Source organism: Humulus lupulus, chromosome 1 (assembly GCF_963169125.1).
Source record: "Humulus lupulus chromosome 1, drHumLupu1.1, whole genome shotgun sequence".
NCBI lineage: Eukaryota > Viridiplantae > Streptophyta > Magnoliopsida > Rosales > Cannabaceae > Humulus > Humulus lupulus.
In genome coordinates, this window is record NC_084793.1 from 78,712,740 (window position 1) to 78,727,967 (window position 15,228).

The window sequence follows — 15,228 nt, forward strand, 5'->3', positions numbered from 1 at the left end:
CTGCGCCATTAGGTTCGACTTCGCAGCGTCAAATAATGAAGCCGAATACGAAGCACTCCTCTCTGGATTAAGAATGGCAAAAGACATGAGTATAAAGGTGCTGGATATTTACAGTGATTCACAGCTGGTAGTGAATCAAGTTCTAGGGGAATATCAAGCACGAGGCCTAAAAATGGTGGCCTACTTGAACAAAACTAAAGATCTATTGGCCTAGTTCAAGAAGTTTACCCTCCAACAAATACGGCGGGATCAGAATTCAAACACAGATGCCTTAGCCAAACTCGCGAGCATGAAAGATGCTGACACTTTGAATATTGTGCCAGTGGAAAGATTGGGCGAGCCAAGCATACGAGCAAATGAAACCAGTATGGAAATCTGAATGGAAGATGCATGGATGGCGCCTTATTTGGAGTATCTTACAAATGGTGTACTACCATCAGATAGAAACAAGGCCAGAACTCTTCAAAGGCAAGCTACTAGGTATATGCTGGTCGATAGTGTTCTATACCGAAGGGGATATTCCATGCCAATGCTCAGATGTATTACACCAGAGAAAGCTAAGGAGCTAATGAAGGAAGTACATGAAGGCTTCTGCGGGGATCACGCTGGGGGGCAAAGTTTGGCGAAAAAGATTCTAACGCAAGGTTATTTCTGGCGGACTACTTCCCCAAGTGGGTATAGATTTGATTGGATCCCTGCCAATGGGAAAAGGCAGAGTGAAGTATGCAGTTGTAGCAGTCGACTACTTCCCCAAGTGGGCCGAAGCTGAACCACTCGCTACCATAACGACAAAGAAAGTGCTTGACTTTGTTATCAAAAACATTGTTTGCCGATATGGTTCGCCTCGAAAGATTGTCTCGGACAACGGAACCCAGTTTGATAGTGACTTATTCACAGACTTCTGCGAAAGGCACGGGATTATTAAAAGCTTTTCTTCAGTCGCGCATCCACAAGCAAACGGGCAGGTCGAAGCAGTGAATAAAACACTTAAGGACACCCTAAAGAAAAGACTTGAAGACGCTAAAGGGGCATGGCCTGAACAGATGCCTGAAGTACTCTGGTCGTATAGAATTTCTCACCGAACAGCGACAGGTCATACTCCATTTTCCTTAACATATGGGTATGAGGCCATGTTGCCCGTCGAGTTAGATCTGCCCTCGCATCGACGAATTACATACGACGAGGATCAGAACAGCCAACTAATGATGGAGTCCCTAGACTCACTAGAAGAAAAACGAGAAAAAGCCCAACTCTGAGTTGCTGCGTACCAGCAAAAGGTCCCACGGTATTTTAATTCAAAAGTGAAAGAAAGAAAATTCAACGTCGGAGATCTAGTGCTGCGACGAATTTTTTTTAAATACCCGCAACCCCACTGTTGGAGTACTCGGACCAAATTGGGAAGGACCGTACCAGATCGAAGAAGTCCTTCATCCAGGCACCTACAAACTTGCACGCTTAAATGGAGATCTCGTTCCACGCTATTGGAATGGAGAACACCTACGCAAGTACTATCAGTGAGCAGTCCTTCTTAAAGGACTGGCTTGTATTAATTTTTACTTTGTACAAGTTTCGAAAAAGGGTTAGCCACGTTGTATGGCTAATCGCTTATAAGTGTAAGATATTTTCAAGATTACTCGTAAAGACATGATTAGTCCATTTTTAATACGAGATTATAAGGGACTGTGCGCAGCCAGTCATTCTTGCCAACCTTTGTAAATTTATTTCTAGAAGTATTTGTTCATTACGTGTGTTGTTTTGCTGTATTACGTGTTGAATTTCATAACGAGCAGCAATGTTTGAACAGGTCGTGGTCAAGGCAAGTGACCAAGGACCTAAAGCTCCTCGATCACTTGGGGGGCATATAAGGTACATCGATAGCAAAGCGTACCATGAGGTATGTAAACACATGAACAAAATGAGTGAAAGCATGCTACGGTACTTAGAGCATTTTTCAAAATTTATGTTTTGTTAAATCAAACCAAAGTACTATGCTAAGCTCGGTCATGCGAACATGTATTATAATAAAAAAAACATTATAATATCAATAAGGCAATCATTTACACTGCGAGCATTATTGCTTGGATGTAAATTCGTAATTAAAAGAAAAAGACTTTATACCGTGAGCAGTACTGCTCGGATGTAACAATTCAAGTGTAAGTAAAAAAGCTGCCCTCGCAGCAATAAAAATAAACTGTCTTTACAAATAGACTTGTGCACCATAAAAGCTGAATGAAAAATAAAAAGAGAATTATTGGGGAGCAGGAGGGTCTTCTGGATTAGGAGTGCTCTGATCAACCGGAGGACCAGCCTCAGCATCAGCAGCAGGGGTTTTGGCCATAGCTCTCTCCTCTGCCTCCAACCGAGTGGCGCACTACGCCATCAGTATCCTTTGCAACCACTTGAAGAGATAGTTAATGTTGGCCTCCCGGTTGTGCTTCCAGAAATCGTAGAAACAGAGGAAGGTGGCTTCCTTGTACTTCTTCAAATTTCTGGTCCCGTCCTCCTCGAGCTCCTGAACGCGCCCCTCAAGATCCTGCACCCACTCCTCGAGTCTCTTTATCTCCTCCTTACTTCCAGTCAAGTTAAGGTTAAGCTGCTTACATTCTTGGGTGACGAGTACAGCACTTTCCCTCCATTTGTGCCGCTCCTCGTTAGCTTTCTTTAAGGTCCCTTGGCTGTCCTGAAGCTCCTGGGTGAGAGTGGCTTGGTCCTCGCACAGCTGTTCATTCAGCTTGGATAGCTCCTTGTTCTCCTCGAGCAGCTTTTTGTTCTCATCCTCAAGTGCCTGCTTAGCCTGGGCAAGCCTGGAGTCAAAGTCCTTTTCTCGAGAGACCAACGCTCTGGCACGACGCCAGCTGGCAGTTAAAGACAGCAGCCCCTGAAGAAAAAATGAGATAAAGTTAGGAATGGAAGTCTGACATAAACGATAAAGCAGCAGAAAATGACTTACGCTGACTATCTCATTCAACCCTTTGTTGATGATTTGGTCAACTTCCACCGTGGCAGTATCATTGAGGGCGGTCTGGCTGCGTTTGTGCTTCGAGAGCCGATATATTCTCTCCCTGGCCATGCCAACTATGTAGCTGGGCAGGGAGCCTTCAGACAAGTTATCCAAAGTTTCCTTATTGGCAGCCTTAGGGGAGGGCTGAGGATTGATAGGCGCGGGGGTCGTCTACTCGGGAGGGGGCAGAGGTGGTAAGTCCTCCTTGGAGGGGACGGCGGCAGGAGCATCTTCTGTCCGGGCCTTCTTCGAAGGGGTCTTGCTGCTTTCCCCTCGAGCCCTTTTGCTGTCCTTCTTCGGGACAGAGGAGGCAGCGGCAGCTTGGTAATGCTCGAAGAAGTCCTCGGAGTCCATACCTGCACCAAGGGAAACAATTTGAACAGTGAGATTAAAGGGTCACGGGAAAACAGATATTAAAGTAAAAGGATTACAAAAGTAAAGTACCCGAGCTACAACTACTGGTCATAACATTATCTACTGAACTACCTAGTTCTTGGAAGAAATCTGAGTTTAAAGAAGGGGCGTTCCTAAAGTTGTCATCCCCATCAAATAGATGAGAGGTAATTGGAAAATTATTTAAAAACGAAATTATTGTACCGTTTACATCCGACGAGTCGTCAGAAAGTTCGGTAGGCTCGGCAGTCTTTTTTTTCCCCTTGCCCACGGGGACCGAAGATTCCACTGCTCGGTGGGGAACAGTAGGTTCCCTGATCGTAACCCCAGTTGGCCTCCTCCGTGGAGGGGGTGCCTGAGGTTGCTGCTCAGGTTCCACATCGACGTGGACACCACCCGCCGAGGGTTCGTTAGTCGCAGGCTGGGAACCCCAAAGGCCATCCAGCTTAAGGTTAGCCTCATTAATTAAGTTCTTTACACTCTTAGCAGCATTTGGCAAGCTGGCTAAGAGTGCTGCCCTCGACTCCATTCCTGGAGTGGGGGTCGAGCGTAACCATGGGCCTGGAACACAATAGCGAAGTATTATGACAAGAAAGGATTAAAGTACAGAAACCACTGGTGAAGGATTTTTTTTACCTCCTCGAGTGAAGGCCAGATTGCCTATGGCGATGTCGGGTGTAAGGAAGTACTCCTGATGGTACTTCTCCATGTTGGAGATGTGAGTGGTATCGGACAGAAAGGTGCGCCCGGTCTCCTGGTGGCAGAAGTGGAAGAACCCCGTACCATCATGGTTGGGGTTGGATTTGAGGTAGAATAGAAAATTGACCTCATGTGGAGAAAAAGCTAGCCATTTTTTGAGCTTGTAGAGGATATAGAGTGCGGCCAACATCCTATACCCATTCGGGGTGATCTGAAAGGGGGCTACCCCAAAGTAGTTTGCCACCCCTTGAAAGAATGAATGAAGAGGCAGGGTGGAACCTGCCTCGATGTGGTAACTCGACCAGGCACCGTAAGCCCCTCCTGGCAGGTTGGCTTGCTAGTCGGTGGAAGATCTGACCAGAGTCACCCCCGTCAGATTGTATCTGTTTAAGTAGTTGGCGATCATACGAAGCGTCACCGAACTTGGGGGGACGACGTGCCACTCGACAGCCGGCTGGTCAGCGTGGCGAGGACGGGCACGCCTCTGGACGTCGGTCTCAGGGGAAAATTCACCTCGACCACTGGTCGAGGGGGCATCAGCAGAAGGCTGACTTGGAGAGTTAGGGTTTCATCTTTTTCGAGCTTTGGTTTTTGTTCTGGCCATTTTTTGATTGGGAACTGGTGGACAGTTTGGGCTAGGGCGAGAAAATGGGATCTCTGGGATCAACGTAGATGGGTTCTCTTCGCCTTCGAGTAGTTGGGCCAAGAGCTCGTCTTCAATAGGTCTTTCTCCTCCCCAAGGGTCTTGCATATGAACTGCAAAAAGACAATGGAGGAGATAAGACACAATCCGCGAAGTAGTGTGGGAGATTGGGATAACATTTCTCGTATCTAAATAACCAGCAGCATCCTAATCCTACGCTAAATGCGACGCGAGTAGTTTGAAAAATGGAAAAAAAGAAAAAAAAAGGAAGTAAACTGTTTTCTGAAGGAGAACTTTTTCGACTCCTAAGGGGCGGGAAAATTTTTTGGTGTTTTCACCTGGCTTAAAGGTTGAACCTTTCGTCAACCTAACGCCCCAAACCAATGATCCTAACTATCAAACTAAAGTTCTGACCTATACAAAGCATAAAGACACACTCTTGTCGAGCAATGGGCAGTTTATACCAAAAGACCCTTAAAACCCTACTCAAGAACACAGAAAATCACAGAGCATGAAATGGCATGCATGGCGTAGTGAAAAGCTCAAAGAGCGAAGTGCTTACCTGGGTGAATATGGAGATTCGGAAGAAGACGAAAAATTCGAATCGGAAGACCTTCGGCTAGACGTCGGACTGGTTTTGAAGCTCTGTATTCCGGGGCAAGTTCTTGAAAATCTTGGCAAAAATGGTGAGTAAAATTTTGTTAAAGAAGAAGAAAAGCTTATTTATATGGACCGAGGTTATGGCCAAAAAGCAGTAATCATCATTTCCCACTTTCGAAACGTGGGGAAGTGTATAAGCCATCAAATTGCCTTTTTGGAAACTGAAAAGGCTTGATTAGACATAATTATATCATAGTTTTTGAAAACGCACGGGGATCCTGACAGACATCATGGGGATGTGAACGGTTGTTTCCTTAAGTTTCTTTATTGCTGGTCAGACTAAACAAACTTGGGGGCAAATGTTATCCCAAAGATTAGAGGTGAATGACATGGCAGGCATTAAATACACGTGGCTGACATCTGGCAGAACCCATGCCCGACTATCGACCAGAAAGACACCTACTGTCACACGATAAACTTCTTCCTACAACCAGCCTGGTCATACGCACGCTATACACGGAGGAAATCTTAGGCAGTTATGATGGAATCCGAAATTATCTCCCATGATTTCTTGAGTATCCGATTATTTAGGAAAGAATATCTATAACGAATTAATGTAAATCTTCCCTGAGCTTATAAATAGAAGAAGAGAGCTCAGGGGAAGGGGACTCTTTTTTTAGGGGGGGGGGGGGGGGGGGGGGGGGGGCTAGAAGAGTTGTATTTTCTTATTCAAAGGTCAGTGAAACTCATTGAACCCTAGTTCTTTGATCACCCCTTTGAATCTCATTCCAATAACAATTCAAGTGGACGTAGGTTATTACCAGATCCTGGGGCCGAACCACTATAAACTCTAGTGTTCTTATTGTTTTCGTCATTTCATTCATTTCAACATATTTTTCCACGTCAAGCGTATTTTGACTCCGTGTCAGTTGGCCAAAATCAGGGTCAACAACTCTTAACTCCTATACAACACTATTTCACTTCCCTATCAAGCATCGATCAATATGCCCATTACCCCAATATAGTTTCAATCAAGAACTCAGATACGAAAGGAATAAAAAACAACTTTGCATGGCAACTTAAACAACTGAATGGTTTGTAAAACTTACTTGGATGGAAGGTGGATTATGAACACAGAAAACTTTGAGCGTCTGAACGGAGATTCCTTAGATCAGTGATGAAAGCTCCTGGGATTTCTAGGCTCTGGAGGTTGAAGTTGTTTGGAGTTCTTGAGAAGGAGATGATGAGTGAAAAGTGAAAAGTTAAAAAGTGAATTAGGGGCATTATTTATAATGAATATGACACTATAAAAGAGGTAATTATGAATTGCTGTTTTTGGAGTATAGGGAACAGTAATAGCCGTCAGACAGGTTTTTGGGAAACCAAAAAGTCCTGATTGGACATGATTGGTTGCTTTTTTCGAAGAGGCATGACGGCTCTGACAGGTTTCATGGGGCATACGAAAGGTCAGACACCTAAGTTTACTTTATGCTGGTTGCAGTAAAGTAAACTTGGGGGGCAAATGTTTACCAAAAAATGGTTACTTATGACGTGGCAGGTATTTTTCACACGTGGATGACACGTGGCGGAATTGAAATAAGGCGATACTATTCGGTTATCGACTAGCTACACATTGCTTCATCAAAGCTGACTTTTAATTACGACCAGGCTAGTTGTATAATTTGGTTTATTTCCTATAAGATTGTAATCCAATAATAATTACGTTGAATATTTCCTCTTTATTACCTTGATACGCAATTATTAAGGAAAGTTAAGGCCCATTGGCCTTTGTAACCCCCCTTGAGCCTATAAATATGCATGAAATAGCTCAATGAAGGGACTTTTGATCTCTAATCTTTTTCCTGAATATTAAGAGAGAGAGCTATAGTGTGATTATCCATCGTTTTATTGTAATTCTCCCAAGGTTTGTGAAACTCAAGAACCCTAGTTCTTTGATCACGACTTTGAGATTCAATATTAATAATAACACTAAGTGGACGTAGGTCATTACCATTCTTTGGGGCTGAACCACTTTAAATCGTTGGTGTTTTCTTCTTTACCATTAGATTAAACTCTTAATTTCCATCTCATTTTCTGTCGTATATTTAACTCCGTGTCATTGGCCAAATCGAGGGTCAACAATTGTGAAGGGATCACAAGAAAGGAGGTGACATACAGCCGATATTAGTCTAATCCAATATCGGATAGATATCTCTATCAATAATTATAGAGTGCCACTCATATAGTCCTGGTGAAATATCTACACTCGTAATATAATTCACTTTCTTAGTTTCATTTATTTACAAGGGAGAAAGGCTAATTCTAGCTCCTAAGACGTGCATTTACAACAATGTGCATTGCATAGCCATAGGTCTTTATTAAGTGACTTGATGTACACATTGCTTAGCTACCTATTGAGTGGGTTGCTCAAATAAGAGTGGCATAGTAAAGTGTGTGCTTGATAACCATAAGACTTAGTTTGTTAATTTGTTGGTTAGTTTTCTGTTTTAAGCTTGATTACGTGTAATCTCTTGTTAGATTAGTTAATGTTGTAATTAGTTAAAGTTGTTACTCTTTAGCTGTAATTTTGACTCTTGAACTATATAAATAAAGCTTCACACCCTGAATATTTCTAAGGTTCTTTCATGCAATATTGTAGAGAGTATTTCCTCAGAACTTTTTTGATTCACTCTGTTGCTTTTATAGAATCTGTTCATGGTATCAAGAGCCCTTGACTAGCATCTGCGATTTTCTTTCTGATCTCCAATGGCTTCCCTCAACTCTGATTCCTCTTATCAAAATGATGATACGACTCCACCTCCTGCTCCGACAACTGGTACGACTCTGGCGATGGTGGTTGCTGTCGCTCTACCTACGACGTGGAATCCCTTCTCAAATTCCTTAACGTCATCCCTCACAATCAAACTCGACCATGTGAATTTCCTTGCTTAGAAATCGTAGGTGGTTCCCACCGTGATTGGTCATGACCTTGATGAATTCCATTTCAGCAATGTTTCTCCTCCCAAGAATCTCGTTTCTGGCGACCCTAATCCAAAGTTTACTCAATGGAGGCGCAAAGATCAATTACTTCTATCATGGCTTCGTTTCTCCATGTCAGAGTCTATTCTTGCCTCTCTAGCTTCTCATGTCACCTCCTACTCTCTCTAGCATGCATTGGAACAGAGATTCTTAAGTCAGTCGAGGCCAGACTTCTTCAATTGAAAGGCCATTCAGAAAGGTAACCTTTCCATTTCTGATTATGTTGACAATATTAAGACTCTTTGTGACAATTTGACCATATATGAATATGTGGTTACTGATAATGATATTGAGCTTCAAATCCTCAATGGTCTTGGACCTAAGTATGACTCCGTGGTGTCTGGGATTACCTCAACCATTGAGACCAAATCTCTTGAAGAAACTCAGGCGTTATTGATGGCCCATGAGTGTAGACTTGAATGACATCATCAAATGTCCGGTATTTCCTCCATGATGACTACAAATCTCACATTTTGCTCATTAAGAACTGGTCCTCCTGCTCCATACAGGCCTCCTTCTTACTTTGGCTATGGTCAATCTTATGAGCTCTCTTCAAGAAATCCTAGTCGTTCTTACTTTAGAGGTTCACCTTCTACTTCTCGTCCTTTATGTCAAGTATGTTTGAAGTATGGCCATACTGCTGAGATTTGTCATTACCGATTTGACAAATCTTTTCTAACTCCTAAAGCACCACAAAACCAACCACGAGCTTATCTGACAGAACAGGACATTGAAGCTGACTATATTGCCTCAACCAATTCTGTTTCTATTGATGATCAGATGTGGTATGCCGATACAAGGGCGACCAACCATGTTGCCTTTGGCACGGAACCATTGGATTATGCTCTTCCATACACTGGAACTAAAATCTTGCTATAGGAAATGGTAAGAAATTGCACATCTCTCATATTGGTACAGCCACTTTACCTTCCTCTTCCTCTAATCCCTTGCATCTAAATTATGTGTTAAAAGTGCCTAACATTACTAAGAACTTAGTTAGTGTTTCTAGACTTACTAAAGATAATGATGTTTATCTTGAATTTCACAAGTCTTGCTGTTTTGTTAAGGAAAAACAATTGGGGAATGTTTTACTCAAAGGGAAGGTTAAAAATGGCCTCTACTTTCTAGGAGAGGATTGTCTTCACCAAATTCGAGTCTTGTTTTTTCAAATTCAATTTCTTCTAATTCTTGTATCACAGATTGTACCCCTGCTATTGCAGACTACTATTGTAATGAATTTTCAATCAATAAAAATAAAGAGTTAGCTTCTTTTACTGAATCTAATCCTAATGCTTATGTTTCTACCAAAAATGATGACATTAATCTATGGCATTGCAAACTTGGTCACCCCTCTTCTAGAATACTTAGTAAAATACTCTCTTAGGTTTCCCATTCATATTCACTAAAGAATCTTCAATTTTGTGATGCTTGTCAACAAGGGAAAAACCACAAACAACCATTTCCATTATCCTTTTCTAGAGCCTTTCAACCTCTAGAACACATTCATACCATCTCTGGGGTCCATCTCACACTTTCTCCAAAGATGCTTATAAATATTATGTGAATTTCATTAATGATTATAGAAGGTTTACTTGGATATTTCCTTTAGTTCTCAAGTCTCAAGCTTTTAAGGTGTTCATCCAATTCAAGGCTTTAGCTGAGAAACAACTTGGGTTACCAATAAAAAGGGTTTAAGCAGATTGGGGAGGAGAATATAGGGTCTTTGAGAAGTATCTCAAGGATCAAGGTATTGGTTTTCAACATCCTTGTCCCCACACTCATGAGCAGAATGGTCGTGCTAAAAGAAAGCGTAGGCATATCAATGAGACAGGTCTTACTCTACTTGCTAAATCTGGTCTTGACTTTACTTACGGTGGCATGCATTTTAGTGTGTTGTTTACACCATTAACAGGCTCCCCACACCAGTTTTGGATGATTTGAGTCCCTATCAATTTTTATATGGTCGACAACCTAACTATCTGTTCTTAAAGACATTCGGGTGCATATGTTTTCCTCATCTCAGACCTTACAATACTCATAAACTCGGTTTTAGGTCTGAGCCTTGTGTCTTTTTGGGGTATTCACCTCAACACAAAGGATATATTTGTGAGAATGCAACTGGTCAAATATTCATTGCACGGAATGTTATCTTTGATAAAACCAAATTCTCAGCTTCTCTTTCAACAGCTGAATCACAGGTACAAACCTATTCAAATATCTCTTTTCCTACTACTACATTTTCCACTACCAATCTGAACCATGATATTGGTACTAACTTAACTGCTGGTGTCTCTTTGCCTGACAATAATTCCTCTCTTTCTGTTGTTGCACCTGAGCCTATACATGTACCTTCTTCATCTCTACCAGTACCTGATAAGGAGCCATTTGCTCATGTTGGTGCTACTGTTTCTCCCATACCATCAACTATTAACTGCTGCTCGTACTCATGATCCACTTTTGTCTAGTGCTATTACTACAACTAGTGTTGCTCCTGGTTCCATTTCAGCTGATACTCTACCTCCTTCTTCCAGAACTCATACTATGACCACTCTATCTCTGCTTGGATTATATAAGCCCAAAGCTTATATGGCATCCAAACATCCTCTGGTGGAATCTTTACTCCCTACTGAGCCCAAGTCCACTCACTCTACTCTCAAGGATCCTAGGTGGTATAAACCTATGAAAGACGAATTTGAAGCTCTTCTCAGGCAAGACACTTGGACTCTAGTAACTTATGATTCCAATATGCACATAATTGGAAGCAAGTGGGTTTTTTGGGTAAAATTAAAAGCTGATGGTACTCTTGATAAATTCAAGTCTCGACTCTTAGCAAAGGGGTATTTGCAAGAACCTGGCATTGACTATGTGGACACATTTAGTCATGTCATCAAACCAGCCACTGTACGGACAGTTCTTACTCTTGCAGTTTCATATTATTGGAATGTGAAGCAACTTGATGTGAGCAATGCATTTCTTAATGGAACACTAAATGAGTTGGTCTACATGCAGCAACCTTGGGGTTTTGTTGATAGTTCTAAACCCTCTTATGTTTGTCAACTCAACAAGGCCATCTATGGCCTGAAACAGGCACCTAGAGCGTGGAATGACAAACTGAAGCAAACTCTCTTCGACTGGGGATTTCAGGCCTGTCGACCTGACAATTCTTTATTCATTTTCAGTTCAGGATCTAATATGGTTCTTCTTTTGGTATATGTCGATGACATACTCATTATTGGTCCAAATGTGTCTCTCATGACTCAACTGTCCTTAAGCCTAAAGGATTTGGGGTCATTACACTATTTTCTTGGAGTCAAAATATACAGGAACAATGTTGGTATGTATCTCTCTCAATCAAAATATATTACTGATCTTTTGGTTCGGTTGCATCTTGAAGGGGCTAAGTCTTGTCCAAGTCCTACAAGTTCTACTCACAAGCTCTCTCTCAATGATGGTAAACCTTTTGAGGATATTCACATGTATCAGAGTACATTTGGTGCACTACAGTACCTGACTTTAACTAGGCCAGATGTGGCTTTTATCATCAACAAGTTAAGTCAGTTTATTCATGCTCCCACCATCACTCATTGGGAGGCATGCAAGAGGCTACTTAGGTATTTAAAAGGCATTTTCTGAAGGATTACTTATCAGACCAGCACCTTCTTTGTCTCTCACTGACTACTCCGATGCTGATTGGGCTAGTTGCCCCGATGACAGGCGATCCACAGGTGGCTATGCTATGTTCCTCGGAGGTAATCTCATTTCTTGGTCTGCAAAGAACCAACAAGTGGTGGCCCGTTCCAGCATTGAAAGTGAATTCCGCGCCTTGGCCAATGCTGCTGCAAAAATTTGATGGTTGGTCTCTCTTCTCACCGAGCTTCAAGTCAATTTGGCTGGATGTCTAGTGCTATGGGTTGATAATCAAGGCGCAGCAGCCTTAGCAGCAAATCCTGTATTTCATGCTCGATGCAAGCATATAGAAATCGTTCTTCATTTTTTCAGAGACCAAGTTTTGGCACATTAACTAGCTACTTGTTTTTTTCCTTCGATTGACCAAGCTGCTGATATTTTAACTAAGCCTCTCTCCATAGACAGATTTCAATATTTGAAGTCCATGCTCAAAGTGGTTTCTACCCCATTTTGTTTGAGGGGGATGATAACCATAAGACTTAGTTTGTTAATTTGTTGGTTAGTTTTCTGTTGTAAGCTTGATTACTTGTAATCTCTTGTTAGATTAGTTAATGTTGTAATTAGTTAAAGTTGTTACTCTTTAGCTGTAATTTTGACTCTTGAACTATATAAATAAAGCTTCACACTCTGAATATTGCTAATGTTTTTTCAAGCAATATTGTAGAGAATTTTTCCTGAGAACATTCTTGATTCACTCTGTTGCTTTTATAGAATCTGTTCAGTGCTGTAGAAAAGTATTCACTTGGCTAAACAATTCTTTCTTGCTGGATCTTCTCGATAAGATTGATTAAAACACGTCATTGATGACATTTCCTAACTACCCCAACCCCAACCCCAACCCCAACCCCATCACAAACATAATACATTTATAGATCACATATATGCTAGGATTCTCATCTAAATCTCCATATATGTGGTCCTATTTAATTTTTTATTTTTTATGAAATGAAAAATTACAATTAGTTAAAGGAAAAAAAATCATAGATCTATCAAACTCAAGTCGTGTTAGCACGACAGATGTATAAAATATTTTAAAATAAAATAATGGTAAGATATATTTTTATTATATCATAAATTAAAATAACAACTAAAATAAAATTATTGGAAGAATCACAATATTTAATACCCATCATGTATAATTAGATGGGTAGGTATATTACAATTTTTTTCTCTCTCTCTCTTTAATTTTGCTACCTGATCGCATTGTGAAATTTGACTAACAATACAAGTTAAATTTTTGTATGCAGCTTCTATCGATGTATGTTTGACCTAAACAAGGGAGGAGAAATGACTCAACTTGAATATCACAACTTTCTAAACCTGGAAGATAGCCTTTTATTCTTTTGGTACATAATATATCAAGTAATAACACACTCATTCTATACATTCAAAATTTTCATGGTAAGAATCCATTATTTTTATGTGTAGTTTAAGATGCATATATTATACCATGATGTACATTTTGAATATATGTAGCATTATTTTAATATATAATAGGTTTATATGATTTTTAATTGTATTTTTTTATTTATTTTTACAGAAAAGATAGAATTACCAGTAGGATTGGCAAACACTATTCTTTGGTACATAGTAGATTTTTAATTTTATGATTGTTTTTTAGTTACTTTCTTTTTAATTCCGGAACCATATATACATACAATATTTTTCGCCAGTTTTGCTTTTCGTTATCCTAAAAAAATGGAGTTCGTTGATGTGGCAATAGAAGTGACAAATGGCAAGAAATGACTGGGTAATCTGGCTTAGGAGTGATCCAGTTGACCGGTGAAGATCTTTTACCGACCAGTCAGGTGCTTGTTTGACTAGTCAAGTGTCATGACCGACCAGTCAGGTGCTTGTCTGACCAGTCATGTGCTTGTCCGACTAGTCATGTGCTTGTCTGACCAGTCAGGTACTTGTCCGACCAGTCGGGTGCTTGTCTGACCAGTGAGGATGTGGGTGACCAGTGAAGTGTTTTGGCCCTTCAGTTTTCCTTCTGGGTGTGACGTGGACCGACTAAACAGAACATGCAACGCAAAAGATCCCAGTAACAGTTTCACCAAGAATTAGTCGTGCCTTTGCGGGAATCTCTCAGATTATCCCACAAAAGTAGTGTATTGTTGTATTTTGAATATTGTTATTAATTAAATATAGTGAGAATAACAAAATATCCCGATTATGGGGGACTTCATTTGTACGATCCTGAGCCTATAAATACAAGGCTCATGGCATCATAAAAAAGGGATTTGATTCTAATTTTTTGAGAGAATATTTGTATCTGGAGAGAAATATTGTATTCATTTCATCTACACTAAAGAAACTCAGTTGACTCAGGTTCATCTGATCTTGAGTGTAGATCTATAATCATAACTCTAAGTGGACTAGGCTATTACCAACACATTGGGGCTGAACCACTATAAAAATTGTCTGTGTCGTATATTTCTCTTGAAGGTTTTTTGTCGTTTTGACGTCTACACGTCGTTGGCCAAAAACACGGTCAACATTTTGGTGCTTTCATTGAGAGCTTGAAGAGAAACACACGACTATCATATCGAAATGGCGCCCAAGAATACCAATGTGGCATCCAAAAAGTCAAGCACATCAAGAGAGCCTGCTAAATCAGAAGATCCTGGACCGCAGAACCCAGAGACTGAGCCCAGGTTGTTTCTCGAGGAGACCACTCCAGAAGTTGAATAACTCCAGGAAACAATAGGCACTTTCCAAGAGGATATGATGCAATTCAATACTTGGCAGGAGTCTTTCGCTGAAGAGATGGCCAAGCAGAGAGCTGTGTTAGAGCAGCAAAGGCGCAATATGGAGTCCAGAAGTGACGAGCTCAGACAGCGACAGGAGGAAGTTGACTAGAGACATCATGAAGCAGCACTTGCTCTAGAAGCGGCTACCCAGTTGGCCCAAGCCAATGCTCAAGCCGTGGCACGAGCAGCCTCCAGGGAGCAAGAAATAATAATGCTGATCGGAGGACCACTGACAGAGGCAATTCTCGTGGACCGGACAGAAGCAGGAGTAACCCCCCTGGTCGGGAAGATGATGGGGTCCGCTCTAGAACTACATCAACGCAAAGGGAGCACTCTAGAACCCCCTCCAGGAGTCACCGATCAGAAACTTCCAGATTCGGAAGTCACAAATCAGGCAGTAAAAAGACTCCACC